We start from the raw sequence: 26,035 nt of genomic DNA on the forward strand, positions 1-26,035 counted from the left end.
GTCTCGGGACACAGAGAAAAGAGCTGGTAGGCCTGGGCCAAGCAGGCTAATAATCTGCCCACTTGAAAGCAGATGCCGGCAACAGTCGCAATCTCTGGCCCATTAGATTGGCCAGCTCTTCTTCCTCGGGGGGACGAGGTAAAGGGAGGTGAAGAGGTATGAGCGGATGATCCTTTCCATATGAATTGAGATGGAAATACGAGGGTGGGGTAGGAAATCCCGGCCCAGAAGTACAGGTCCAGGAACAAAAAAGGGCAGGTGCTGCAGCCTACCTTGAGGTCAGGGGAGAAGCGACCTGGCCAGCCCAGCAGAAACAGCTCACCTGGAGCCATGGTGATAATGCCTGCTTCATAGGGTTTCATGAGGGTCGAAATCAAGTTCATTAACATGTAAGTGTTCTAAAATGTAATATGAAAGACTGGTTTTCAGTATGTTGATTATGGTGTTGTGGAACTTTTGACAGACACTTCCTTGTAGGCCCGTTTTATAAAGCAGGAAAAAATGGAGCTGCCGGAGGTGAGATGAGGGTGTGGGGGCCTAGAGCCTCGCTTGCAGCCTTCCTTTACCCTCTGCAGTCTCCTCGGAGGACTGTACTCAGGGGAGTTCAAGGTGAAACCTCCTGGGGGTCTCGGGGAGCCCGGCACTGCCCCCCAGCTGGCCCTGGGCCCCAGACAAGTCATTTACGCATTTTGGACCCCAGTTTGCTTTTCCACCAAGTAGACAGACAAGTCAGACTAGATCAAAGCATTCTTCACTTAGTTCCTACGGACAGGGGCTTCAGAAATCTTTGACATCTTTGAGACAGGCAGTATTTTGTGCTTTTTTTCCTGGAGAGACATGACATAGTTTTGTTTCGTCAGCTTCTTAGAAGGGTCATGTTTACCCAAACATGAAGGAGTGCTGTATTGATTTCTCAGGTCCCTTCCTGTGCTGTTAGTTTGTTGTAAGCGACAGAACCTCCCCAACTCAAATTGACTTAAACTGCAAAGGGAAGTTAATGGTTCAGGGACCTGAGAAATCCCAGAGCTGGCCCAACTGGAGTCAGTACTCAGGTATTCTCATCAGGAATTTACCCCTCTATTTCCAGACTCTGCCTTTCTCAGGTTTAACTTCATTCTCGGCCCCTTCCTCCTGCCCCACCTCTGCTCACCCTCAGGTGGCAAAGAAGTCCTCAGCAGTCCCCCTGCCTTCCCACCCATCTGTTTCCCCCAGAAATTGCAGCAAAATGTCCAGGGCCTACTCTGATTGGCCGTGCTTGGATCACGTGTCTCTCCCAGAGCCAATCCCTATGGCTGAGGGGAGGAGACATTCAGGCCAGGACCCATTTCCCCCTTACATTCTCTCATGGGATTCTGTTCTTGCTGTAGAAAGTGAAGTGCTCGGCCTGTGTGTCACCTGTGTGATGAATGGGTCATAGCCATGGGTGTGCTGGGATTGTGGAGGCAAATCGAACGTCATCGTCCCTTCCCAGGTGGTAGAAAGTGGGGCCCTGGGATAAGCAGGGTACTGGCTGGATTCCCGGATCTGTAGCCCTCCTTTGCTGCCGTTTCCATGGCCCTTTGGCATCTTCCTCTCTCCTGCATGAGGGACTGCAGGGCGACGGGCATCCGCAGCTCCCTCTAGTCTGCAGGAAGTAGGTTCCTGGCTGAGAGAGACTTGGCACCATGGCACATCGCTGCTGATCAGCCTTTATAGAGCCATATGCATCACTTTAGAGAAAGAAAGGAGAAAAATTAGAGTGGCGGGAAAGCAATTTCCGTTGCAATTTAAAAGGCGGCTATTAAAATTTTACAAGAGCTTTATTGCAGGGGTTTTCTGATCATCCCAGGAATTTTTAAAATGGGAAGTCTAGTGATAAAGGAAAATGTTCTGGGTGCGTCTGGTTCCCTCCTGCCCTGCCAAGCATCTTGAAAACCACCATTGTGAGGGCTTCCTAGACCAGCTTAGCAATAGCAACGGCCCAAGAGGCCATTTCTGAGTGTTTTAAAAGCGAGTTTTTCTGTATTTGCTGTTTCTATGTATAGTGACTGTTTCTAATTTTATTTTGTACTTTGCTAAATGGCCTGGTAGGGAGCTATGGGAATCGTCAAGAACAGCAGTTGCCTCTGCCCTTCTGTGTTAGTTGAGAGTCATTTGGTTGTATGAACAAATAGAAATTCAGGTCAGCCTGCTGAAGTATTAAAGGAAGTGGATGGACACAGGGCCTGGGAGATTCGGCTTGGAATGGTTTCAGGCAAGGCTGGATCCAGGGCCTGGTGAGGTTGCCAGGACATGTCTCCTTTTACCTCCTGGCTCAGCATTCTTCTGTGCTGATTTTATTCTCAGGTAGGCTCTGAAGCAGCCCCTAGCAGCTCCACGAGTAGATTCAACCAACTTAGCAGCTCCAAGGGAAATAAAACATCTCTTTCCCTCATAGTCCCAGTATATATCCTGGGGCTGGTGTTTACTGGCTCTGATCATCCTGGCTTTGGTGGCAGGGTCACCCCGGGCCATCTCTGAAGCTGGGAACAGGGAAGGTGGTGCAGTGGCTTTTTGGCCAGACCTGGATCATATGACCAGTCCCACCCCCACCCCCACCCACAACCCATGGGTGGGGTCAGTCCCATAGGACTGAGTGGGAAAGGTGAGGTCCAAGGGGCTGACTGAGGAAGAGAAATGGATGCAGGGTGGGTCAAAACAGCCGACGCCTGGAACCCCTTCCCATACTAACTTCACGAAGCTGAATCTGCCCCACACTCCCCAGTTGTTCTTTTCCCTTGGAAGCTGCTCCGCCTTTACCTTCTCTCAGGTCTCGTTGAGGGGTTCTTAATCTCAGGTTCATGGACCTTTGAAGGATGGAAGTTCAGTGGGTCACGAGGTTGGCTGGGAAAAACATTATGTCTCTATTTTCGCTACCCTCTAACTGAAATTAACATTTTTTTATGCACAGGGCAGTAAACCACAATTGGATTAGCAATATCTGTGACCTTGTCACTACTAGAAATCACGGATATTCTCATATCACATTACAGTGTTGCAAATATCACAAAATATCATTTAAACACCTACCTGTTTCTAAATCACTATAGTTATTGGACTCATCACTAGATCTTGTAATATAAAAGCATTAATAGGCCAGACGTGGTGTTTCACACCTGTAATCCCAGCACTTTGGGAGGCCAAGGTGGGCGGATTGCTTGAGGCCAGGAGTTTGAGACCAGCCCAGCCAATGTGGCGAAACCCCATCTCTACTAAAAATACAAAAATTACCTGGGGTGGTGGTGTGTACCTGTAAACCCAGCTAGTCGGGAGGCTGAGGCAGAATTGCTTGAGTCTGGGAGGCAGGGGTTGCAGTGAGCCAAGATGGTGCTACTATACTCCAGCCTGGGCAATAGATCAAGACTCCATCTCAAAAAAAAAAGAAATTATTCTGAGGAGTCTGCAACTAATTCACCAGGTTGCCAGTAGGAGTCCCTGGCATGAGAAAGGTTAAGAACCCCCTTGGGCTTCTCCAGGAACCCCAGGGGAATGATCATTGAAGTTGTCCTGATTCCTGGACCCTGGGGTATTGGCTAGCTGCTTGCTAGGCTTCCTACCTGGGAGATTCCTGGAGGAGCTGACTGGCCTTTGAGGTTGGTGGGGATATTTGGGTAGCATTTGGACATTATGGTACTGGGGAAGTGGAGCAGGGAGGTGTTGCCAGCCCACAGTTGGCCCTGCCATCATTGACCATTGTGACAGAGTGTGGTCTAGTCAGGTGGTCAGAAACAGACTCTGGGACCAGGTTGCTGGGTTCACATCCTGGCTGTATGTAGTACACTTTTTTTTTTTTTTTTTTAAACAGACAGGATCTTGCTATGTTGCCCAGGCTGGTCTTGAACTTCTGAGCTCAAATGATCCTCTCATCTTAGCCTTCTGAGTAGCTGGGACTATAGGCAGGTACCACTGTGCCTGGCTTAGTATACTTTTGACTGACTGGGCAACCTCAGCTAGTGGGTCCGTTATGAATTCTGTGCCTCAGTTTCCTCATCTGTAACATGGAAGTAATAATAGTATCTTCTTGGGTGATCAGGAGAGTGAAACGAGTCAGCGCATGTCTGCTAGGACACAGCCAGCACTTTGGGAAGGATTGTTATTAGTGAATGGCCATTGCATATAGGACAGCTCTAGACCCTCTCAGCTCTCATCTCCTGACTTAGTGCCCAGCCTCTGCCGGTGCCCAGAATGTGATGCTGAACAATACAGACAGTGCCTTCTCCGCCTGGAGACATTCATTCATCCATGGAATATTCACTTAAATATAAACAAGCATACTAAATATTCAAAGGCATAAATTCATAATATAAAGTTCCAAACCAGGACAAGTGTGATTTCTCTGTCATTCCTCTGCTCACAGTTGTCTGAGGAAATGTCCTTAGAATAGCCCTCCATCTGTCCCCCCTGCCACCACTTGCCCCTCACTCACCCCGTGCCAGCTCCACGGGCCTCCTGGCTGCTCCTGAGATGCTCCACATCTGCTCCTGCCTCTGGAAGGCTCTTTCCCAGGTAGCCACATGGGTGTGTGGTCTCATGTATTCACATCTCTGTCCCCTCGTCCGGGAGGCCTTCCCCAAGCTCTCCGTGTAAGGTCGCAGTCCCATCACTATGGCGTCACCCCGCTAGGTTTCATACAGGTTCCACTCTGTGACTTTGTATTGTGTATTTGTTTATTGTGCTCCTCCCCTACTAGAATGTCTGCTCCCTGAGGACAGCCACTTTGTCTTGGAGAACCCTGGTTGTATTCCCGGTGCCTGGCACATAGCAGGTGTTCAGTAAATACTTTTTTTTTTTTTGAGACAGAGTCTTGCTCCATCACCCAGGCTGGAGTGCAGTGGCACAATCTCGGCTCACTGCAACCTCCGCCTCCCGGGTTCAAGTGATTCTCCTGCCTCAGCCTCCCAAGTACCTGGGATGGCAGGCGCCCGCCACCATGCCCAGCTAATTTTTTGTATTTTTAGTAGAGATGGGGTTTTGCCATGTTGGCCAGGCTGGTCTTGAACTCCTGGCCTCAAGTGATCCGCCCGCCTCGGCCTCCCAAAGTGCTGGGATTACACTTAGCCATGTTCAGTAAATACTTGTTGAAAGAGTGAATATGTGACTGACAGCTGGGTATTGCAGCAGGAAGGCTTAAGTTGGCCACAGACCTAACCTCTTCTTTTTCCTCCATGTAGATGCACAGTCTCTGACATCAGCTCTCCTGGGACCCTCCAAGAGCACTAGTGTCTAGAAAGCACTAAGGGTGAGTAAGGCGTGGCTGCTGGTTTGCTTAGAATTTTACAACTCATACACATATTATTTTTTTTTTAAATTACAAAAAAAAAAGAGTATCAAGGGAAAAATGAAAGTTTCCTTCACTGTTCTTCCTGTCACCCACAAGCCTAACGTCTACCCCAGAGGTAATTACTGTCAGTCACTGGCTGGGTGCCCTGCCAGACCTTTTCCCGTACACGAACATTCCTACGTGCACATATACGTACTTATTTTGGTTCGTTGTGTGAGAAAAAGGAACCAGGCTATGCGGTGCTTCTTGGCTTGCTTCCACCATCCCCAATAATAGTATGTTTTGAAGATCTTTGCTCATGAGCATACCTCAGCATATCATACATTTTGTATACTTTTATTTTTTTCTTTACTTTTTAATTCAATTTTTAAACCTTACATAGAGTAAAACTCTCTCTTTGGTATACAGTTCTTTGTTTTGTTTTGAGATGGAGTTTCACTTTTGTTGCCCAGGCTAGAATGCAGTGGCGTGATCTCAGCTCACCGCAACCTCTGCCTCCCGGGTTCAAGCGATTCTCCTGCTTCAGCCTCCTGAGTAGCTGGGATTACAGGCATGCGCCACCATGACCTGCTAATTTTGTATTTTTAGTAGAGACGGGGTTTCTCCATGTTGGTCAGGCTGGTTTTGAACTCCCGACCTCAGGTGATCCACCCACCTTGGCCTCCTTTTTTTTTTTTTTGAGATGGAGTCTCATTCTGTCACCCAGGCTAGAGTGCAGTGGCGCCATCTCGGCTCACTGCAACCTCCACCTCCCAGGTTCAAGTGATTCTCCCGCCTTAGCCTCCCGAGTAGCTGGGATTACAGGCCCCTGCCATCATGCCCGGCTGATTTTTGTATTTTTCAAGAGATGAGGTTTCACCATGTTGGCCAGGCTGGTCTTGAACTCCTGACCTTAGGTGATCCGTCCACCGCAGCCTCCCAAAATGCTGGGATTACAGGCATGAACCACCGCGCCTGGCCGGTATACAGTTCTTTGAATGCAGACAGATGTAGACAGTTGTGAAACTGCCACCACGATCAAAATTCAGAGCAGCCCCATTGCCCCACTATGTGAATGTACTGGTTTCTCTGTTGGTTAAAAATATGAGCCAGCTGTGGTGGCTCACACCTGTAATCCCAGCACTTTGAGAGGCTGAGGTTCGAGGATCGATTGAGCCCAGGCGCTTGAGACCAGCCTGGGCAACAAAGTGAGACCCTGTCTCTACAAAAAATACAAAAATTAGCTGGGCATGGTGGTGCACGCTTGTAGTTCCAGCTACACCAGGGCTAAAGTGGAGGGTTGCCTGAATCGGTGGAGGTCAAGGCTGCTGTGAGACCCTGTCTCAAAAAAACCTAAAAATTTAAATAAATAAATAAATACATACATACATACACATGTATGGCATGGGTAATGGGTATTTACACATATTATATATATATTTATATATATATATGCCATATATATATATATATGGCATATATATATATATATGGCAAATACTTACCTGTGCTATATAGGTTGTGAATATGTTATGTTTAGGTTTCTGGGTTGGGTTTGGGTTGGTTTGCTAGTGAACATTCTCTCTTGTTTCTGTGGGTGGGTTCTAAGCAGTGGCATGGGCCCCCAGCTGAATGTCATTTCAGTTTGCAGTGACGCCTTCCTGGATGATTCCCAGCTTTGTTGGGAGGGGCCATTGTCTGATCCTTGAAGAACCAAGAGACCGTAACAGTGTGGGAGGTGGAAGGGGGAGGATTGTGGCATTCAGACCCTGGACGCAGGTAGCCGTGTCGGCTGAGCTGCGGGAACTGAGTGGCTGTGGATGGAATTTCTCTCTCCTGGCTGTTTAGTGGTTCTCATCATATTCCCTCATCCTGGCAGTCTTGCCTGGGTACCTGAAGCTTGTGTGTGGGACAGTCGCTAGGGGCCAGATTTCTGTCAAAGGATGCTTCCTAGCACAATTCTTGATTACTTTTATTTTGAAGTGATTTTAGAGTTATAAAAAAGTTGTGAAAATGGTTACAAGGGTCACATGTCTACTCTACATCCAGCTTCCCCCATGTTACCATCTTATACAACCGTAACACAGTGATCAAAACCAGGAAATTCACACAGACCAGTACAATTAACTCAATGACAGACATTAATCACATTTCACCAGTTTTTCCGCTGATGTCCTTTTTTCTTCCAAGAGTCTATTCTTGACCCCACATTGCATTTGGTTTTCATGTCTCCTTAACCTGCTCCGATCTGGAACAATTCTTCCGTCTTTCCTAGCCTTTCGTGACCCAGACACTTTGGAAGAGGACTGCTCTGCTATTTTGTTGTGTGTTTCAACTTCGGTTTTTCTGATGTTTTCTCATGACCTGATTGAAGTTATTCATTATTTGGAACAATGCCACACAGGCAGCATGCCTTCCTCAGTGCGTCATTGTGGGGGTCTGTGATATCAATGCGTCATATTTCCGGTAGTGTTCACCTAGATCACTTGGTTAAGTTGCTGTGTGCCAGATTTCTCCACAGTAAAGTTACACTTTTCCCTTTGTAATTAATAGCTATCTTGGGGCACTCCAGGCCAGGAGTTTGAAACCAGCTTGTGCAATGAAGTGAGACCCTAGCTCTAAAAAAATAAAATAAAAAATTAGCCAGGTGTGGTGGTGCACACCTGTAGTTCCAGCTACTCAGGAGGTTGAAGCAGAAGGATCGCTTGAGCCCAGGGGGCAGAGATTGCGGTGAGCTGAGATCGTGCCACTGCACTCCAGTGTGGGTGACAGAGCAAGACCCTGTCTCTTTAAAACAAAACAAAAATGCTACCTTTGGGGAGAAACTTTGAGGCTATGCTAATATCCCACATCCCGCTTTTCCTCAAACTTCCGCCCACTAATTTTACCATCCATTGGTGGCCAGATCTTATCTACAGCAGTTACTGCTGTGCTGTTTCCCTGATGGCAGTTTTTGTGTGCCTCTCATTCCATCTACATTTATTAATTGGAATTCTTCTGTAAGGAAGACCTGTCCCTTCCCCCTTACTTATTTCTTTATTTAGTTACTAATTTATATCCTATGGGCTCATAGATATTTGTTTTAATCTAGCACATTCCTTTTTAATGTGATAAAAGCTCCCAAGTTCCAAGTAAATTCCTAGCATTGCCTCTCACACAGCAGGAAGAATGGCATTTTTCCTATGTGGTAACCAGGGCCTTAGGGAACTTGGAAAGAACAAGAACAGGTTTCGTTTGTTCATTCTTTTATTTTCCTTCACTCAGCAAATATGCATTTGAGCACCTACTATCTGCTTCTAGGCACTAGGGATTCAGGAATGAATAAACCAAACTCCTTACCTTAAGGGAACGGACATCCTACTGGAGAATAAAACAGTAAACAGATAAAAAGTGAATATAGGGCTGGGCACGGTGGCTCACACCTGTAATCCCAACACTTTTGGGAGGCCAAGGTGGGCGGGTCACTTGAGGTCAGGAGTTCGAGACCAGCCTGGCCAACATGGTGAAACCCCATCTCTACTAAAATACAAAAAAATTAGCCAGCCGTGGTGGCACACACCTGTAATCCCAGCTACTTGGGAGGCTGAGGTGGGAGGATCGCTTGAACCCAGAGGCAGAGGTGGCAGTGAGCTGAGGTTGCGCCACTGCACTCCAGCCTGGGCGACAGAGCAAGACTCGATCTCAGAAAAAAAAAAAGTGAATATAGGATAAGTTGGATGTATATAGTGTACATAGGATGTATATAGGAGTATATAGTGATGAATAAAGCAGGGAAGGGGACTGGCCTCACAGGGCAATTTTCGGACAAGGTGGCCAAGGAAAAGGAAAGCCTCAGAGGAGGCCCTGAATAGAGGAGGGAGTGAGGCGGTCCCCAGCCTAATTCATCCACAGCCATCTGGGAGATCGCAGTCAAATCATCTCCTTTCTGAACACAGTTTCTGTGAATAGGAAATGTGTTCCCTCTCCGAGGGGCAGCCCTGCTCAGCTGGAGCCAGTCTTATCCCCGAGTATTGCCACATCTGATGTTCCCCCCAATAGAAAAGGAAAGTGAAAAATTTTTTGCCAGTCCATTGGACCCAAATTATGCAACATCAGATAATGAATGACTGTGACTATATTTTGTTTTCATTGTGTTTGTTTTTTAAGTTTGCTTTTCTTTGTAGCAAAAGATAGCAATTTTTCATTTTTAGTGGTGATACAGATTCTTTTTAAATATATAAAGCTTGAACATCACTTGAGGGCTGGGTGCAGTGGCTCACTCTATAATCCCAGCTCTTTGGGAGGTCAAGGCAGGAGAATCACTTGAGGCCAAGAGTTTAAGACCAGCCTGGGCAGCAGAGTGAGACTCCATCTCTACAAAAAATGTTTTAAATAGCCAGGCTTGGTGGCATGCACCTGTAGTCCCAGGAACTTGGACGGCTATGGCAGGAGGATCACTTGCGCCCAGGAGGTCAAGGCCACGCTACTGTACTCCAGCCCCGGGCAATAGAGCGAGAGATACGTGTGTGTGTGTGTGTGTGTGTGTGTGTATGTAAATAATTGTACAGATGGGGAGTAGATACAGCTGAAAAGGAAGGGTGGAACACAGCGACTGGGCTTGGTAAGCACTGTATGGCTCAGCCACCCACTGTTTTTCCTCTGGGTCAGGGGTTCTCAGCAGCGGGCCTGAGCTGAAACTGGCAAACAATTACCATGGGTGTGCTCCTTGAGCCATTTGCATCATGGCATGTGCATTCGGCCAGGAATGTCTTCAAGTTTCAGGAACAGAAACCCCCGCTCACCGCAGCTTGATTGAATGAGGTCTGATTTCTCGCTCACAACAGCACACCTGGAGGTGCTTGGCTGCCAGTGTTAGTTTGGTGGCTGGGCAGTGTCAGGGCAGAGCCGCTTTGATTCTCTTGATCTTTACTCTCATGGACACATTGTTGCTGCTGCCATGTCACATAGCCTCCCCTAGCTCCAAGGAAGGTGACAAATGTTATTTAACTTTTCAGCCTTTCCTGAGGAGGAAGCCAGAGAAAAAATGAATTGAGAGTATCTGTTGGGGTGGCCAGCCAGCACTGCCTGGCTCCATGGGGAAGAAAAAGCAGTAATAATGAACATTAATGGGTGCTGACTCTGTGCCAAGCCCTGCCGTAAGTGCCTCACGTGCATGATCTCATTCAGTTCTTGTAACTACCCTAAGACGTCACTGCTGTGATATCCCCATGGTAATGATGAGGAAACTGAGGCACGAGTGGTGAAGCTGCCTGCCAGGTAGAGGAGCTGGGATAGGGGAGCATGCAGCCTGGGTCCAGGGCCCCTGTTCTTAGCCACTACACTTTGTTGCCTCATAAGAGGTCCGGGGGTGCGGGGGGTGGGGTGCAGAGGACCAGGCTGCTCACTGTCTGGCCTGGGTTTAAATTCTTCCAGCAAGGGCGGAGCCCAGCAGCGTGTTTTGCTTTGGGGAAGTTGTGATCATTAAAAAACTGTCTTGTGAATCACATCCGCCCCTGTGTAACTAACTACCTCCCACTGGTTCAGGTCCAGTCCTCGGGAGAGCACCAGCTGCACGTCTTATTCCTGGCAGCCCTGCAGGGACTTACAAGTGGCCAAGGGAACCCCTCTTGGCCTCCCTTTTTCCAAACTATACCTGTACTTTTAGTTATTCTTCCCAGGATGAGGGTTCTAGCCTTTTCTTTCTCTGGAGGTCTGCTGGTTGATTGCACGCACATTTGATATGCGCCTCCCCTGCCCGTCCCTGTATAGTAGTGGGGATGCAGTGGTGGCTGGGCCAGCCTCACGGCTGGGTGGCTCTGCCCTCATGGGGCTCCCTGTCCGGTGAGGGAAGCAGACCCTCAGATCCCAGAGTGGTCAGGTCTGTGATCGGGGAAGCCCAGGGGAGTGGGAACCCAGCGGAGGTGCCCAGCCCAGCCTAGGGGTCAAAGAGGGCTCCTGGAAGCAGCTTTTGGGCTTTGGAGGTGGACTAGAGATTCATCAAGGAGCAGTTGCTACCATCTTCTCCACCTGCGTTTCTTCAGTGAAACTCTCACGACAGCTCTCCTTTCTGAACTTCTGTTCCCCTCCTCAGTAAAATGAAAGATTCAGACTTGGGTCTCCATCCATCCTTCCAACCAACCATCATTGACTAGGCACCTCCCATGTTCCTGCTCCTCTGCTGAGCACGAGGCTTACCCTGATATACAGTATGTTGGGAAGTTCTGCAGGTGAACAACCCAGAGTGATAAAAGTTCTAACAGGGGAAGCCACGGGGTTGTGGGAACGCCGAGGAGGCACCTAACGGTCACTTGGAGTTTGGGGACAGGCTTCTCCAGGAGATGAAAGCAAAAATGGGTTGACACGGTGGCCAAGAGCACAGGTTTCCGGAGTCCAGCTGACCTGGGGTCTAGTCATAGCTGATCCCCTGACTAGGCCTAAATGGGCAGCTTAACTGTGGGAGCTTCCATTTTCTCCCAAGGTGGCTGTAAGGATTAAGATGGGATTAAGAATTTCAAGTACCTAGGACAGTACCTGGCAGAAGAAGTCACATAATAGATGATAATGAGATGATGATGATGAGATGATGGTGGTGGCGGTGGTGGAGGTGGTGATGATGATAATGAGGAGGAGGAGGATGGTGGCAGCTTGCATTCATTAGCCCTTACTGCATGTTGGAGGTTAGGTGGCTTAGTAACAGCCTGTAAGATTTAATAAGCGTGAGCTGCTGCTGTTGTGATTATTCATTCACCAGACATGTGAGGGGTCGCCCTGCACCCAGCCCTGAGCTGGCACAGGCTTAGGTGTAGCAGGACTGTGTTCTGGGAGCAGGGCTCATACAGCGAAAGCCTGGGCCAGGAATTTCATGGGCCAAGTTGAGAGTTTCTTTGGTGTGTGTTGGAGACCCATGGCTCCTGGCCTCCTGGTCCCCTTTCTTGTTCATTCCTCAGACTTTTCAGCACTGGCCTCGAGTGTAGGCTGCCCTTGACCTCTGTGGCCAGAACGCATGGATGCTCTGCTCAGCCCATCAGCCAAGCCCCAAATTAGACCTGACAGTGTGATTTAGTCTCTGGGATGGAGCTGGGAGGGCACAGCCCCAGTGGGTGATTCGGAGGGAAGGTTGTCAGCCCGAATTAGCCCAGACCTTTCATGCAGCCTTGCTGGTTCAGCTTCCTCTGGCTAAGAGGGTTTTCCAGGGTGTTGCTGGCTTCAGCACTGCCTCCTTCCCCGTCCTCAGGGACGGACACTTGGCTGTGATCCCTAAGGAGCGTGTGTGCTGAGGGCAGCCCAGGCAGGCCCTGTCTGAAGGCAGTGGAGGCTCTGGGTTGTTTCATCTGCCCCATCAGGAGCCCAGAGTGGCAGCTCCCCATGGAGTGCTTGGCCCATTCCCCGCTTCCTGTTCTTTCACTGAGTTCCGTGCGGGGTGGCTGGCGGCCGTTTCCCTGCTCCACACCTTCCAGTCGGTGATCACAGTGTCTCTGCTTTCTAGCTGCCTTCATTCATTCACAGGAATGCCTCTGATGGGCGAGTTTCTGCTGCAGTAACAAATTAACCCTGAAATCCTAGAGATTGGACACAACAGATGTCCATTTCTTACTGGTGACATGGGCAGGTCAGGTGGGAGGGGCTTAACCTTTTACCTCAGGGACCCAGGCTGACAGGAGCTCCCCCCAGCCCCCCACCCCGTCCTGTCCCCATTTTGAAGCCTCACAGGCTGCAGAGACACCACGACAGAAGGGGACGGAGAGGTGCACAGCAGCGCTTAGATACCGGGGCCCAGAAGCCACGTGTTCACTTCCCCCTGCACCCAGAACTGTCTCATGGTTCTGCCTAACTGCAAGGGGCTAGAAATACGATACTCAGTGAGCAGTAACTATCACTGCCACAGTGGACAGGTGGGGTATTTATGCAGCACCTACTGTGTGCCAGGCCTTCTCGGGGCTCTAGAAATGTAGAGGTGTCCCCCCGCCTTCCTGGAGCTCATAGTTTAGTGGTGGAAACAGAATTGAAGTAATTACAGCAACAGCTGTGTGATTATGTCTGCACTAAGTGCTCTGGCAGAGGAGCCCAGAGGGCCGTGACAGCATATCTGAGAGCCCGGACATGTCTGGAGAGGTCAGGGAACGTCTGTCATAAGGACTGACGTTTGGGAGGAGGCCTGAAGGATAAGTAGACCTTCCCCCAGTGGGGGCGAGGAATGGGGAGAGAGTCCCTGGTAGAGGGAACCGCATCGGCAGAGCTCCGGACGTGGGAAGGAGCTTGACTCTGCAAAGGAACTGGAAGACGACCTGTGTAACTGCAGGGTCAAGAGCTGGGAGAGGTAGGTGGGGGCAGGTGGTGCCGGGTCTGGCTGGCGGTGAGGAGGAGGCTGGGACTTGGAACACCTGCCTTTTGGAGCTGTTGAAAGAATCAAATGAGCTCAGTCATTCTTTTAACAAATGCTGAGTTCCCACTCTTTGGCAGGGGGTGTTCCAGCAGTGAACAAGACGACAAATATCCCTGTTCTCAGAGCTGGCATTCGAGGAGGGGGACACAGACAATGAACCAGGCAGATACATAGGATAATTTTTACCTGGTGAAAAAAACTGCTGACCAGTAAATAGAGTAAAACGATAAAGAGCGTATGGATTGGAGGCTTTTGGCTCCAGGTAACGGCAACCCCCATTCATGCAGACTTAAGCAGTCAGGCCCCCCACCTCCAAGTCTGAGGGTTCTTTGGACCCTGTGAGCTGATGACACAGCAGCTCAACAATAGCCTGGGGGACTGTCTGTCACGGTGTCTTCATCTTAAAGCAGGCACCTTCCATGGTCAGAGGATGGCAGGTAGGGATGCCCTGGGCAGCGTCAGGGCAGGTAGTGGGAGATTTTTCAAACTCTGCATGTCCCAAGGATCTGCCACTAGCGTGCCTTGGTGACAGTGAATTATAGAAGCCAGTGTGAGAGTAAGGAGGAAGCTGTTGCTCTAGTCTAGGCTGGAGATGCCAGCGGATGGGGCCAGAGTGAGGAGCATGGAGGGAGAGGAGGGGGCAGGTTCTCGGTACGGTTTGGAGGTAGAGTGGACAGGACTTGCTAATGGCATGGCTGCTGGAAAGGAGTTCTGAGCAGACACACACACACACATGTCCACTGTGTACTGTATCTTCCTCATGTAAAAGTCATGTGCGGGCCAGACGCGGTGGCTCATGCCTGTAATCCCAGCACTTTGGGAGGCCGAGGTGAGCAGATCACCTGTCAGGAGTTCGAGACCAGCCTGGCCAACATAGTGAAACCCCATCTCTATTAAAAATACAAAAATTAGCCAGGCGTGGTGGTGGGCGCCTATAATCCCAGCTACTCGGGAGGCTGAGGCAGGGAGAATTGCTTGAACTCAGGAGGCAGAGGTTGCAGTGAGCCAAGATCACGTCACTGCACTGTAGCCTGGGTGACAGCGAGACTCCATCTCAAAAAAAAAAAAAAAAAAAAAAAAGTCATGTGCATGTTACAGAGTCTGAGAAATCCTACAGGAAAGAAACCCGCTTCTTTGACTATGGAACACTTTTCTTTTTGAAAGACACCTAGGAACATCTTCTACAGTATCATTTGGAAAATGTTTAATAATGATTCCCATCCTTGCTGTACATTAGAATTATGTTGGCAACTTTAAGAAATCCCAAGGCCTGGGTCTCACCCTGGACCAATTCAGTTAGAGTTACTGAGCGACATTATAAAGCTGTATTGTTTGTTTGCATTTCTTTAATTTTTTTATTTTTATTTTTATTTTTTGGAGACACAGTCTCACTTTGTCGCCCAGGCTGGAGTGCAGTGGCACAATCTTGGCTCACCACAACCACCGCCTCCCAGGTTCAAGCAATTCTCATGCCTCAGCCTCCTGAGTAGCTGGACCACAGGCGTGCACCACCATGCCTGGCTAATTTTTTGTATTTTAGTAGAGACAAGGTTTCACCATGTTGCCCAGGGTGGTCTCGAACTCCTGAGCTCAGACAATCCACCTGCCTTGGCCTCCCAAAGTGCTAGGATTACAGGCATGAGCCACCTCGCCCAGCCTGCATTTCTGATTATCAAAGTAATACTTGTTTGTTGTTTAAAAAAAGAAATCAAAGGACCTATAATGCCCCAAGATAATCACTTTTATGAGCTGGTGTGTGTCTTTCAGATTTTTTTCAACGCTTGTACCTAAAAAATATCATATGTGCCCCAAAACAAAGTGGTTCGATAGCTTTCCAAAGAGGTGAAAAAAAGTTTGCCGGGGGGGTGGTGGCGGGGGTCGGGCATGGTGGCTCACGCCTGTAATCCCAGCACTTTGGGAGGCTGAGGCGGGTGAATCACTTGAGGCCAGGAGTTCGAGACCAGCCTGGCCAACATGGCGAAACTCCATCTCTACTAAAAATACAAAAATTAGCCTGGTGTGGTGGCATGAGCCTGTAATCCCAGCTACTAAGGAGGCTGACGCAGGAGAATTGCTTGAACCGGGGAGGCGGAGGTTGCAGTGAGCCAAGATTGCGCCACTCTACTCCAGCCTGGGCGACAGAGCAAGACTCTGTCTCAAAAAAAAAAAAAGTTTGGAGGCCCACCTGAAACGTTAGGGATTTGAACAACATAATCAGCTGCCTTTCTGTATTTCCTAATTGATTAATTTTGTGACATGTTTGGAATCCAGATATCAAAAATGTTGAATTCAGCAGGGTACAGTGGCTCACGCCTGTAATCCTGTCCCTTTGGGAAGCATAGGAGGAAGACCAGCCAGGGCAACATAGCAAGACCGCATCTCTACAAAGAAAAAAAATAGCCAAGTGTGGTGGTGTGTGCCTGTGGTTGCGGCTACTCGGGAGGCTGAGGTGGGAGGATCGCTTGAGCCTAGGAGGTAGAGGCTGCAGTGAGTCATAATTGTAACACTGCACTGCAGCCTGGGCAGCAGAGGGAGACCCTGTCTCAAGGCAGAAAGAGAAAATTGGACTCAAATGTTCCGTATATCCTCTCACATGTCATGAAACAGTGTTAGTCACACTTTTCACAGACATCCTTATTACAAGAGTCACTTTTTGAGTCATCTACACATATTTCCAGAGTACACTGTCTCCACGTCCATCTGAAGCATTTGTGTTGTGGCACCCCTTGAATTTGTGTATGTTGTCACTGGAAACTGTATCCCAACGCTCAGGAAGCCATTTCTCTACCATTAGACAGTTTTTTTTTAATGCCGCTTTTAGGAATTGGTGATCTCTACAGCCACTCACTGTTAGGTTTTTTTAAAAAACCAACTCAGATGTTTAAGGACAGTTACTGAACATGGGTAAGTGGCTGAGTAAACGTGAACATATAAAAGTGGTTATATAATCGCCTGTTTGTGAGTCAATCAGACTCATCATTCCAATGAGAATAATAAACGACAACTTAGGAAAATTTCTCCATGTTCTTTCTTCCCCCACAGTGGCACTTTGCTTTAAGACAGTTTTCAGTGCTATATTATACATCCTTTTTAAAAAAAAACTTCAAAATTCTAGTTGAAATGCCCCATTTAAGAGTTTCACCTGACTGAAGTATTTTGTTTAAATTGGTTAAACGTCTTAAAATCATTTGTCCCTATTTTGCTTTTTTTTTTTTTTTTGAGACGAAGTCTCGCTCTGTCGCCTAGGCTGGAGTGCAGTGGCTTGATCTCCGCTCACTGCAAGCTCCGCCTCCTGGGTTCATGCCATTCTCCTGTCTCAGCCTCCCGAGTAACTGGGACTACACACGCCCGCCACCATGCCCAGCTAATTTTTTTGTATTTTTTTAGTAGAGATGGGGTTTCACCGTGTTAGCCAGGATGGTCTCAATCTCCTGACCTTGTGATCTGCCTGCCTCTGCCTCCCAAAGTGCTAGGATTACAGGTGTGAGCCACCGCGCCTGGCCCGTATCTTGCTTTTTAAAGGAATCTTTATTTTATTATTATTACTTTTTTTTTTTTTTGAGTTGGAGTCTCACTCTGTCGCCCAGGCTTGAGTGCAGTAGCTCGATTTTGGCTCACTGCAACCTCCATCTCCAAAGTTCAAGCAATTCTCCTGCCTCAGCCTCCTCAGTAGCTGGGATTACAGGCACCCGCCAACACACCCAGCTAATTTTTTTTTTTTTTTTTTTTTTGAGATAGTGTCTCGCTCTGTCACCCAGGCTGGAGTGCTATGTCGTGATCTGAGCTCACTGCAACCTCCGCCTCCCAGGTTCAAGCGATTCTCCTGCCTCAGCCTCCAGAGTAGCTGGGATTACAGGTTTGTGCTACCATGCCTGGCTAATTTTTGTATTTTTAGTAGAGACGTGGTTTCACCATGTCGGCCAGGCTGATCTCAAACTCCTGACCTTGTGATCCGCCCACTTCAGCCTCCCAAAGTGCTAGGATTACAGGCGTGAGCCACCGCACCAGGACCCAGATAATTTTTGTATTTTTGTTTTGTTTTGTTTTTAGTAGACATGGGGTTTTGCTATGTTGGCCAGGCTGGTCTCGAACTCCTAACCTCAAGTGATCCACCTGCCTCAGCCTCCCAAGTAGCTGGGACTAGAGCCACAAGCCACCATGCCCAGCTAAGTTTTAAATTTTTTATAGAGACAGGTCTCACTATGTTGCCCAGGCTGGTCTCAAACTCTAGTCTCAGGTGATTCTTCTGTCACAGCCTCCCAAAGTACTGGGATTACAGGTGTAAGCCACCACACCCGGACCTTTGCTAATTTCTTACTTGGTTATTTTTTTCTGATATTGAGTGGTAAGAGTTCTTCATAAATTTTGAATATTAATCCTTTGTCAGATACGTGGTTTGCAAATATTGTTTCCCAGTCCATAGGTTGACTTTTCGTTTTGTTGATTGTTTCCTTTGCTGTGCAGAAGCTTTTTAGTTTGATGTAGTCCTGTTTATTTATTTTTGCTTTTGTAGCCTGAGCTTTTGGTGTGATGTCTAAAAAATCATTGCCAAAGCCAATGTTGAGGAGCTTTCCAACATGTTCTTTTCTGGGAGTTTTATGGTTTCAAATCTTACATTTAGGTCTTTTATCCACTTTGAGTTTATTTTTGTGTATGGTATAAGATTTCATTCTTTGAAAGGCTCAGTTTCATTTTTATTGCCCACTTATGTTTGGATTTATTTCTGGGCTCTCTATTCTATTCTGTTTTTATGTCAGCACCATACTGTTTTGATTACTATAGCTTTGTAATATAATTTTAGATCAGGAAGTGTGATGCCTCCAACTTTTTATTTCTCAGTGTTGCTTTGGCTAGTTGGGTTTTTTTTGTGGCTATATATAAATTTTAAGATTGCTTAAAGAGCATGTTTACAGTGACTTATCACACTTGGAATTGTGGGGTCAAGCCCTTGGGAATACTTACCAAGTCTCCTATAATATATGCCTCCCTTTTTATTATTGCCCAAACTAGCATCATTTAAGTTTTTAAAAGCTAACATGTCTTTCCCAAAGAGCACTTGTTCCAAAATAAAATAAAGTGAAAGACCCTGAAATATAGCTACATTTTCTAAGGATAATATTTTGGGCATATCTTGCTTTATCTTTGATTACATCTTGTATCCAAAATAAATGAAGTTAACCACTCAAAAATAGCTAGCTCAGTAGTATTTGACCTTCCTGCGTGAGCTGTAACTAGTTCTCTCACATCCCCAGCTTGACCTCATTCATTCATTCATTCATTCATTCGACATTGATTTATTTCCTGTCAGCTACCCTGAAAGCCAGTAGTAAAGATGGCCTTTGGAATGTGTTGGAATCCCAGCCATCCCCATCTACCTCTATGACCATGGCCAAAGCACTTACCTTCCTGTGCCTCAGTTTCTCCATCTGTAAAACAGAAGAGATAATGCTGCCTACATCATAATGTGGTTGTGGGCATTCAAGGATTTAAAACAGATCCATGGGCCAGGCACAGTGGCTCACACCTGTAATCCCAGCAATTTGGGAGGCCAAGGCAGGCAGATCACTTGAGGTCAGGAGTTTGAGACCAGCCTGGCCAACATGGTGAAACCCCATCTCTACTAAAAATACAAAAATTAGCCGGGCATGGTGGTGCATACCTGTAATCCCAGCTACTGGGGAGGCTGAGGCAGGAGAATCGCTTGAACCCGGAAGGCGGAGGTTGCAGTGAGCTGAGATCATGCCACTGCACTCCAGCCTGGGCGACAGAGCGAGACTTCATCTCAAAATAAATAAATAGATAGATGGAAAGAGAGAGAAAGAAAGAAATAGATAAAAAGAGAGAGAAAGAAAGAAAGAAACAGATCCATGGTCCCAGGTGGAATGTGATCCAAGCTGATGTCTTGTTATCACTGCAGAAATATCGATGTGATAGACTACCACTGTTCGCTCAGAACCTTCTAGGGTTGCCTTTCTAAAATCTGAATTATTCAGAATTCCGAAACACATCAGGCCCAAGAGGTTTAGGAAGGGATCATGCTACCGTATATATAAAGAAAGCACTTAGCATAGCACCTGGCACATAGTAAATGCTGTGTCAATGTTAACCATTTACTGTTGCTACTATTACTAGTTAAAGTGCATACCTCACCATCCCTAATCATCACCATGGAAAAGCAAGTGATAATCACAGTGAGATACAGTGACACACCTGCTTCAGTGCCTACGATAAAAAGAGGGCACGGAGGAGCTGAGGTCGGAGAGTTCCACAGGAGGTCTGCTAGGGACTGGGGCCTTTTCCTTACATGGATAGGGGGAGTGTTCTGAGCAGAGGAAGGACATGATCTGACCCATAGATTAATAGAGTCCCTCTGGCTGTGTATGGCAGCAGGAGCCGGAGCCAGGAAATTGGGGCAGACGCTCCTGCTGTGGTCCATGGTCCTGCCTGTGGCTGTGTGAGGGAGGGGTGAGCCCGTTTATATCTTGAAGGTGGAGCTGACAGTGAGTACTGATGGCCTGGATGTGGGGGTGAGAGAAAGAGAGGGGGCTAGGATGACCTTGAGGTTTGGGCCTGGACACCAGCTGAGGGGTGAAGATATTGCATTGAGGGACCCCAGGGTCGGGGTTTGCAGGGAGTGGCAGAAGGCCTTGTGAAGAATCAAAGACGTGGCTGTGAGTCTGTTTGGTGCTGGGTGCCCGTCAGACAGCTGCGTGAGACGGCAAGGAGACAGTTGGATACGCACACCTGAAGTTGAGAGAGGTCCACGTGGGAGAAGGAAAAGTAGGGGTCCCCAGCACAGAGGTGTTGAAATCACCGGGAGAGCTGCGTGGAAGGGGGAGAGCGAAGCTGTGCGGAGAGATGGTGAGGAATCAGCGAAGGAGGCTGGGGAGGGAGCGCCAGTGAGGAGGGAGCAGACCTGGAGAGTATGGACCCCTGCAGTGAGGCAGGAGGTTGACGAGGGCCTGATTGCTACGCCCGTCCAGCGACAGTGACGGAAGGCACAAAAGGCTGGCAGGAGCAGGTTCAAGAGAGACAGGGCTTTGTTGAGGCCTGTGAAGGTGTGACTACACGTGTTGTTTGTTGCTTTCTCTCTGTTCAGGTCACACCTGGCACACAATAGCTGCACAATAAAAATGTGTTAATGTCTTCATGGATTGGGGAGAGATTAGAACCCAGAGGAGCCCTTGGAATTGGGGGTCGTCACTGTGGAGTATGGCAGAAGTGTGTTCCATGGACCTGGGCTCCTGTCCCCAGAGGATAATGGGGAAGGAGAATCGAAAACGTAACCCAGACATCTGGGCGTCCCCCAGACCATTTACTGAGTGCCTGGTGCCACCAACAGGACTAACGTGGCGACCCCATCTAGAGACTGAGGATAATAATAATATTGACTCATGGAGCTGTTGTCAGGAATCAATGAGATAATGCTGTAAAACATCATCAGTGTGTCATTGGCTTGAGCTGTTGTCACAAGTAAAATCCTATCATTACCATTATTCTGGCTTCATCGCCCTCACCATCTAGTGGGGAGATAGATATCAAATAATCAGGCCGGGCGCAGTGGCTCACGCCTGTAATCCCAGCACTTTGGGAAGCCGAGGTGGGCAGATCACTTGAGGTCAGGAGTTCGAGACCAGCCTGGCCAACACAGTGAAACCCCATCTCTACTAAAAATACAAAAATTAGCCAGTGTGGTGATACGCACCTGTAATCCCAGCTACTCAGGAGGCTGAGGCACAAGAATCACTTGAACCTAGGAGGCAGAGGTTGCAGTGAGCTGAGATGGCACCACTGCACTCCAGCCTGGGTGACAGAGTGAGACTCTGTCTCAAAAAAAAAATAGATATCAGATAATCACTCAAATAGCCACATAATTTAACCATGGCAATGAAACTATAAAGAAAAAGTACACAGCCACTCGGGAGGCTAAGGTGGGAGGATCGCTTGAGCCCGGGGGGTCGAGGCTGCAGTGAGCCATGATCACGCCACTGCACTCCAGCCTGGGTGACAGAGCAAGACCTTGTCTCAGAAAAAAAAGAAGGAAAAGGTGCAGAGGGCCTTGAGAGAATAATGGGCAGGAAGGAGGTGGGGGTCTTATTCCAGGCTGGGGTGAGGGTCTTATTCCAGGCTGGGAGTGTCAGAGGAGGCTTTTCTGAAGAAGCGACCTGTGAGGCTAGACTGGGAGGATGAACAGGAACTAGCCTGGGGTGGGCTGGAGGCTGGGGCATTTTGGCTGGGAGAATAGTCTGTGCTAGGTCCTAGGGTGGGCTAGGTCCTAGGGTGGGGAGGAGCTGGGTGTGTTGGAGGAGCAGAGTGCTGGGAGGAAAACTTGGGTCAGCTGGTCTGGTGAGCCACACGGTAGGAGATTTGGACTTTCTTCCCACAGCCCCTGGGAGCCATAGAAGGGTTTTCAGGGGAGAAGTGATACAACTTCATTTAATTCTTTTTAAACTTCTGTGTGCACTTTCAAGCCTTGATGTCCTGACATCCTTCCTCCCCCAGGACAGTTTGTACCGCTCCAGGGTCACGTCAGAGACTCCAGAGCCACCCCCACCACTGTGGTTCCTTGAAGCTTTTTGCCGTCATCTGGCCACTCAGTCGGCAGGGTTGAAAGGAGCTTTCTATAGAGGAGAAGGTGCCCTGGTTCTTGACTCATCAGCCTCTAGGAAAGAAGCAGCTTGCTGGTCCATCCCAGGCTGCTGGGAGGCCCGAGAAACAGGTCACAGCAGCCCCGCCTCCTCCTCCAGACCTCCAGGCCTCTCAAAAGGGACCCCCACCTGCTCCCCGCAAAGATGGCCTCATTTCCTCTCAGGCCCAGAGCTGCCAGCAGCCTGTCCCCCCTCCTCATTTCCCTATTTCTTTTGAGTGGCCAGATGACAGCACAAAGCTTCAAGGAGCCACGTGGGTCTGGGGCCGCGGGGTGGTGGTGGAGTCTTTGACCTCATGCCAAGCAAGTTGCTTCTCTCGGTTCCCTCTTCTGGGCCCTGCCCTGGAAAGAGGCAGGGTGGCCGGGGAGGGGAGTTTCCAGATTACCTGTGTCTCCTGGGCATGGCACAGGAAATGACTCCTTCATGGGCTGAGAGTTTTGGGAGGCCCTGTGCCGCAACCCCTCAGCAAGAGCCCACATGAATCCGCCATCTCACCCACAGCCTGGGGACGGTGCTGGATTTTCAGGGTGTGGAGGGGCACCCGACATCTCCTGTGCCCGAGTGGTGTCTGTCAGTTGCTGGGTAAGTAGAGGGCTTTGCTTTCCCTTCTGCTGTACCTGCAGCTGCCCGCCCAGAGCAAGCTGGCTCTGACCCTGCAGGAGGGGTCTCTCTTTGAGAGCACTTGGGTGTCGTGTCTCAGAAAACCCACATGGCTTGTAGCTGTGGCTGCCTAACAGCACCACCTGGATGTTTGAGTGGCTCTTCCAGAGACCCTTAAGTGGATGGGCTCCCCAGCCAGGTGTGGTTCCCACTGCTAAGTGTGTTATAGGTATTGACCCACTTAGTCCTCCCAAAAACCCTGTGAAGCGGGCACTATCCAGTTTTACACATGAGGAAACTGAGGCACAGATAAGTCGGGTTGTCTGTGTGAGCCACACAGGTAGGAAGTGGCAGAACCAGGATTCAAACCCAGACCATCTGGCTTCATAATCACTCTGCTATACTTCCCACCAGCCTCCTCCCTCCCCCTGACAGACACATGCATGCACGCACGCACGCACTCACACACACGCCTACACATTCTCCTCTCTGTCATATCACCTGGTTTATTTTCTTCATGACACATATCACAGTGGATTTGTGGACTTGTGTATTGCCTGTCTACACCCTGTAGTATAGCCTGTGAGCTCCTGTTTGACCATAGGAATTCTGTGTCTTTTGCATTGCCGTATCGCCAGCATCTAGAACAGGACCTGGCCCAAAAGAGCTGCTCAATAAATATTTGTTGAATGAATGAACCGACGTGGCCAGTGACACGATGTCTCACTGGGTAGGTTTGTGTTATTTTTTTCCTCCTTCAACCTCGATCCCTCCTGCCACTCACTTTATAGTAGAGGCAGTCACAGGCGATCTGTGGGTAGAGCGATGATTGAACCCAGGCCAGGCTGACCCCAGAGCACACGCTCCTTTGCCCGCCCCTGCCACACTGGTATCTTTCCCTTGATGCTGATGGAGGGATGCGACGCCGCAGCCGGCCAGGTCTCCTCATGGAGGGCCTTGGACCACGTGTCATTTTAGAGACCTCAGCAGCAGTCCAGATCCCGAAGTCCGACTTTTGATTCAGGAACAGAGCAGCTGCAGGAGTGCCAGGCCGGGTTTTCTGGTCCTGTCTCTCATCCTCAGCTCCAGTCAGCTGGGGATTAACCCCCTGCCGTCATCAGGAGAAATACAACACGGGAAACTGGCGGTAACTCCACGGTGGTAAAGGATGTGAGGGAAACAGTGACCCACTGCAGAGGGTTTCCTGAGCTCTCGTGCACAGAGAATCGTGCGTGTGCTTTTGGGTGGGCAGAGGACATGCATCCTGGGTGAACATTTCCCATACACTAGGATGAATTGGCCCTTCCTGTTCATGCCTCTAATGCCCCATTTCCCTCCTACAGAGATTTTCTCTTGTTTAACAATTAAAAGATAGCAGGCTACTTTGTGGTTCTCAGTCAGGATGCTTTTTAGTTGCAATTAACAACCCTGGCACCATCTGGCCAATGGTTAAGACATGTGATGTGTTCTAGAAGCCCAGGGGTGGATGGGCACCAGGTGGATAGGATCAGCAGCTCAAGCGTGTCTGTCAGGGACTGAGGTTCTCAGCCTCCAAAGGCCTCTGTGTATGCCTCTTGGTTCCAGAATGACTTCCAGTGATAATCAGGGCCACTTGCCCTTGTCCACAGGCATCAGGAGGGAGAGAACACCCCCCACTGATGGTTATAAGTGGTTCCCCTCAGTCTACAGGTGGGCCAGCTGAGGTCACGTGCCCCTCAACCAGGCCGGTCAAGTTACTAGAGGAATGCCACATCCTGATCACTCTTGACCAACTGGGTTCCGTTGTCTAGGAGCTGAAAAAAGCAGAAGTGGAAATTGAGTAGACAACCAAATGCCTGCCAAGCTCAGTCCCTGACCAAGTCCCCTCCCTAAGTTAGCAAATTGTGTCAGGCCTAACAGATTTTGTGGCATTTGAGAACAAAGAAGTGTGGCTTTCTTTTGAAGAAGTTTAGTGACTTGTGTCCAATTTCTGCCTCCTGCGTCATCCACCCTCAGTTAACACCCAAAAAAGGGGGCAGGCTGGGCGCGGTGGCTCACACCTGTAATCCCAGCACTTTGGGAGGCTGAGGCGGGCAGATCGTGAGGTCAAGAGACCATCCTGGCTAACACGGTGAAACCCCGAGTCTACTAAAAATACAAAACTTAACTGGGTGTGGTAGCGCACACCTGTAATCCCAGCTATTGGGAGGCTGAGGCGGGAGAATCGCTTGAACCCAGGAGGTGGAGGTTGCAGTGAGCTGAGATCGCGCCACTGCACTCCAGCCTGGGCGACAGAGCGAGACTCCATCTCAAAAAAAAAAGGAGGGGATGGACAGGGGGCAAGTGGAGTCTGGCTGCCAAAGACTGCAGTCTGATGGTGGGGAAAAAAATGGGTGTCTCCTCCCTTGTCACTGGGAAGGTTTTTGTTACTCTTTCCATCTTCATCCTCTATAGGTTCTTTCATTCCTTCCCCCAGTCTGAAATATTTGTGGTGTGTCTGTAGCTGTGCACACATCCTTGCAAATTATATATTGAGGTTTGTGTAAAGAGTCAGCTTCTGGGGTTTGGAGCTCCGTATCTCATTCTTTCGGTTTCTTCTGGTTTTCACCAAATAGCATGTGTTTGCCATCTAGCCACGTTGCTGTATGTGTGTCCAGTGTATGGCATCTGGCAACTGAACAGTTGTACATGTTGTACATCTGCCACGGCTCACGTGTCTGGTCTCCTGGTGTTGGGCATCCAGGTTGCCCCCAGCTCCACCCCACTTCAAACCATGCTTCAAGTGAGCATCTGCCTACCTTCGCCTTAGGAACCCATGGGGCTTACCCCCAGGAGTCAGTTGCAGCCGGAGATGGGCGTTCTGTCTCCCCAGGGGTGGGGTTAAGGCGCCTGCCACAACACCCGGCTAATTTTTGTACTTTTGGTAGAAATGGGGTTTTGCTCTGTTGGCCAGGCTGATCTTGAACTCCTGAGCTCTCTATGAGGCTGCTCTGACCCACACTCCCCCCAGAGCACAGGAGGGTCCCGCTTCCCCATTTGCCTCTCGCCACTTTGCTGTTGTCCTGCTTCCCAATTTCACCAATCCGAAGGGTGTCAAGTGGGGTCTCTGGGGTTTTAATGCTCTGATGGTGAGTCTGGCTGAGTGCCTCTTCATGCCCCTGTTAACCT

General features: G+C 49.0%; 1 protein-coding gene and 1 long non-coding RNA gene across 14 annotated transcripts in view; one reads left to right on the forward strand and one right to left on the reverse strand.

Moving 5' to 3' along the window:
- The window catches only part of SIPA1L3 (signal induced proliferation associated 1 like 3), a 299,853-nt gene that overhangs the window by 116,379 nt on the left and 157,439 nt on the right, over positions 1 to 26,035 (forward strand). For 7 of the 8 annotated variants that reach the window (XM_054540313.2, XM_024237020.3, XM_063720074.1 and 4 more), the window contains one exon: positions 5,190 to 5,257. The exons of the other annotated variant lie outside the window; for it this stretch is intronic. The gene's annotated coding sequence lies outside the window, so the exon portion shown is untranslated. Of the gene's footprint in view, positions 1 to 5,189; positions 5,258 to 26,035 lie in introns of those variants that run through there. 8 annotated transcript variants of the gene reach the window in all.
- Positions 730 to 3,742, reverse strand: LOC129051960 (uncharacterized). 6 transcript variants are annotated; one of them, XR_008516566.2, is made up of 4 exons: positions 3,576 to 3,711; positions 3,269 to 3,387; positions 2,711 to 2,825; positions 730 to 1,709 (listed from the first exon to the last, which is right to left on the reverse strand). It is a non-coding gene; the product is annotated as an uncharacterized LOC129051960 (long non-coding RNA). The 6 variants fall into 6 exon arrangements; XR_008516565.2 differs by having other exon boundaries at positions 3,250 to 3,387; XR_008516564.2 differs by having other exon boundaries at positions 2,779 to 2,862; positions 3,250 to 3,387.

This window comes from Pongo abelii, chromosome 20 (genome assembly GCF_028885655.2).
Source record: "Pongo abelii isolate AG06213 chromosome 20, NHGRI_mPonAbe1-v2.0_pri, whole genome shotgun sequence".
NCBI lineage: Eukaryota > Metazoa > Chordata > Mammalia > Primates > Hominidae > Pongo > Pongo abelii.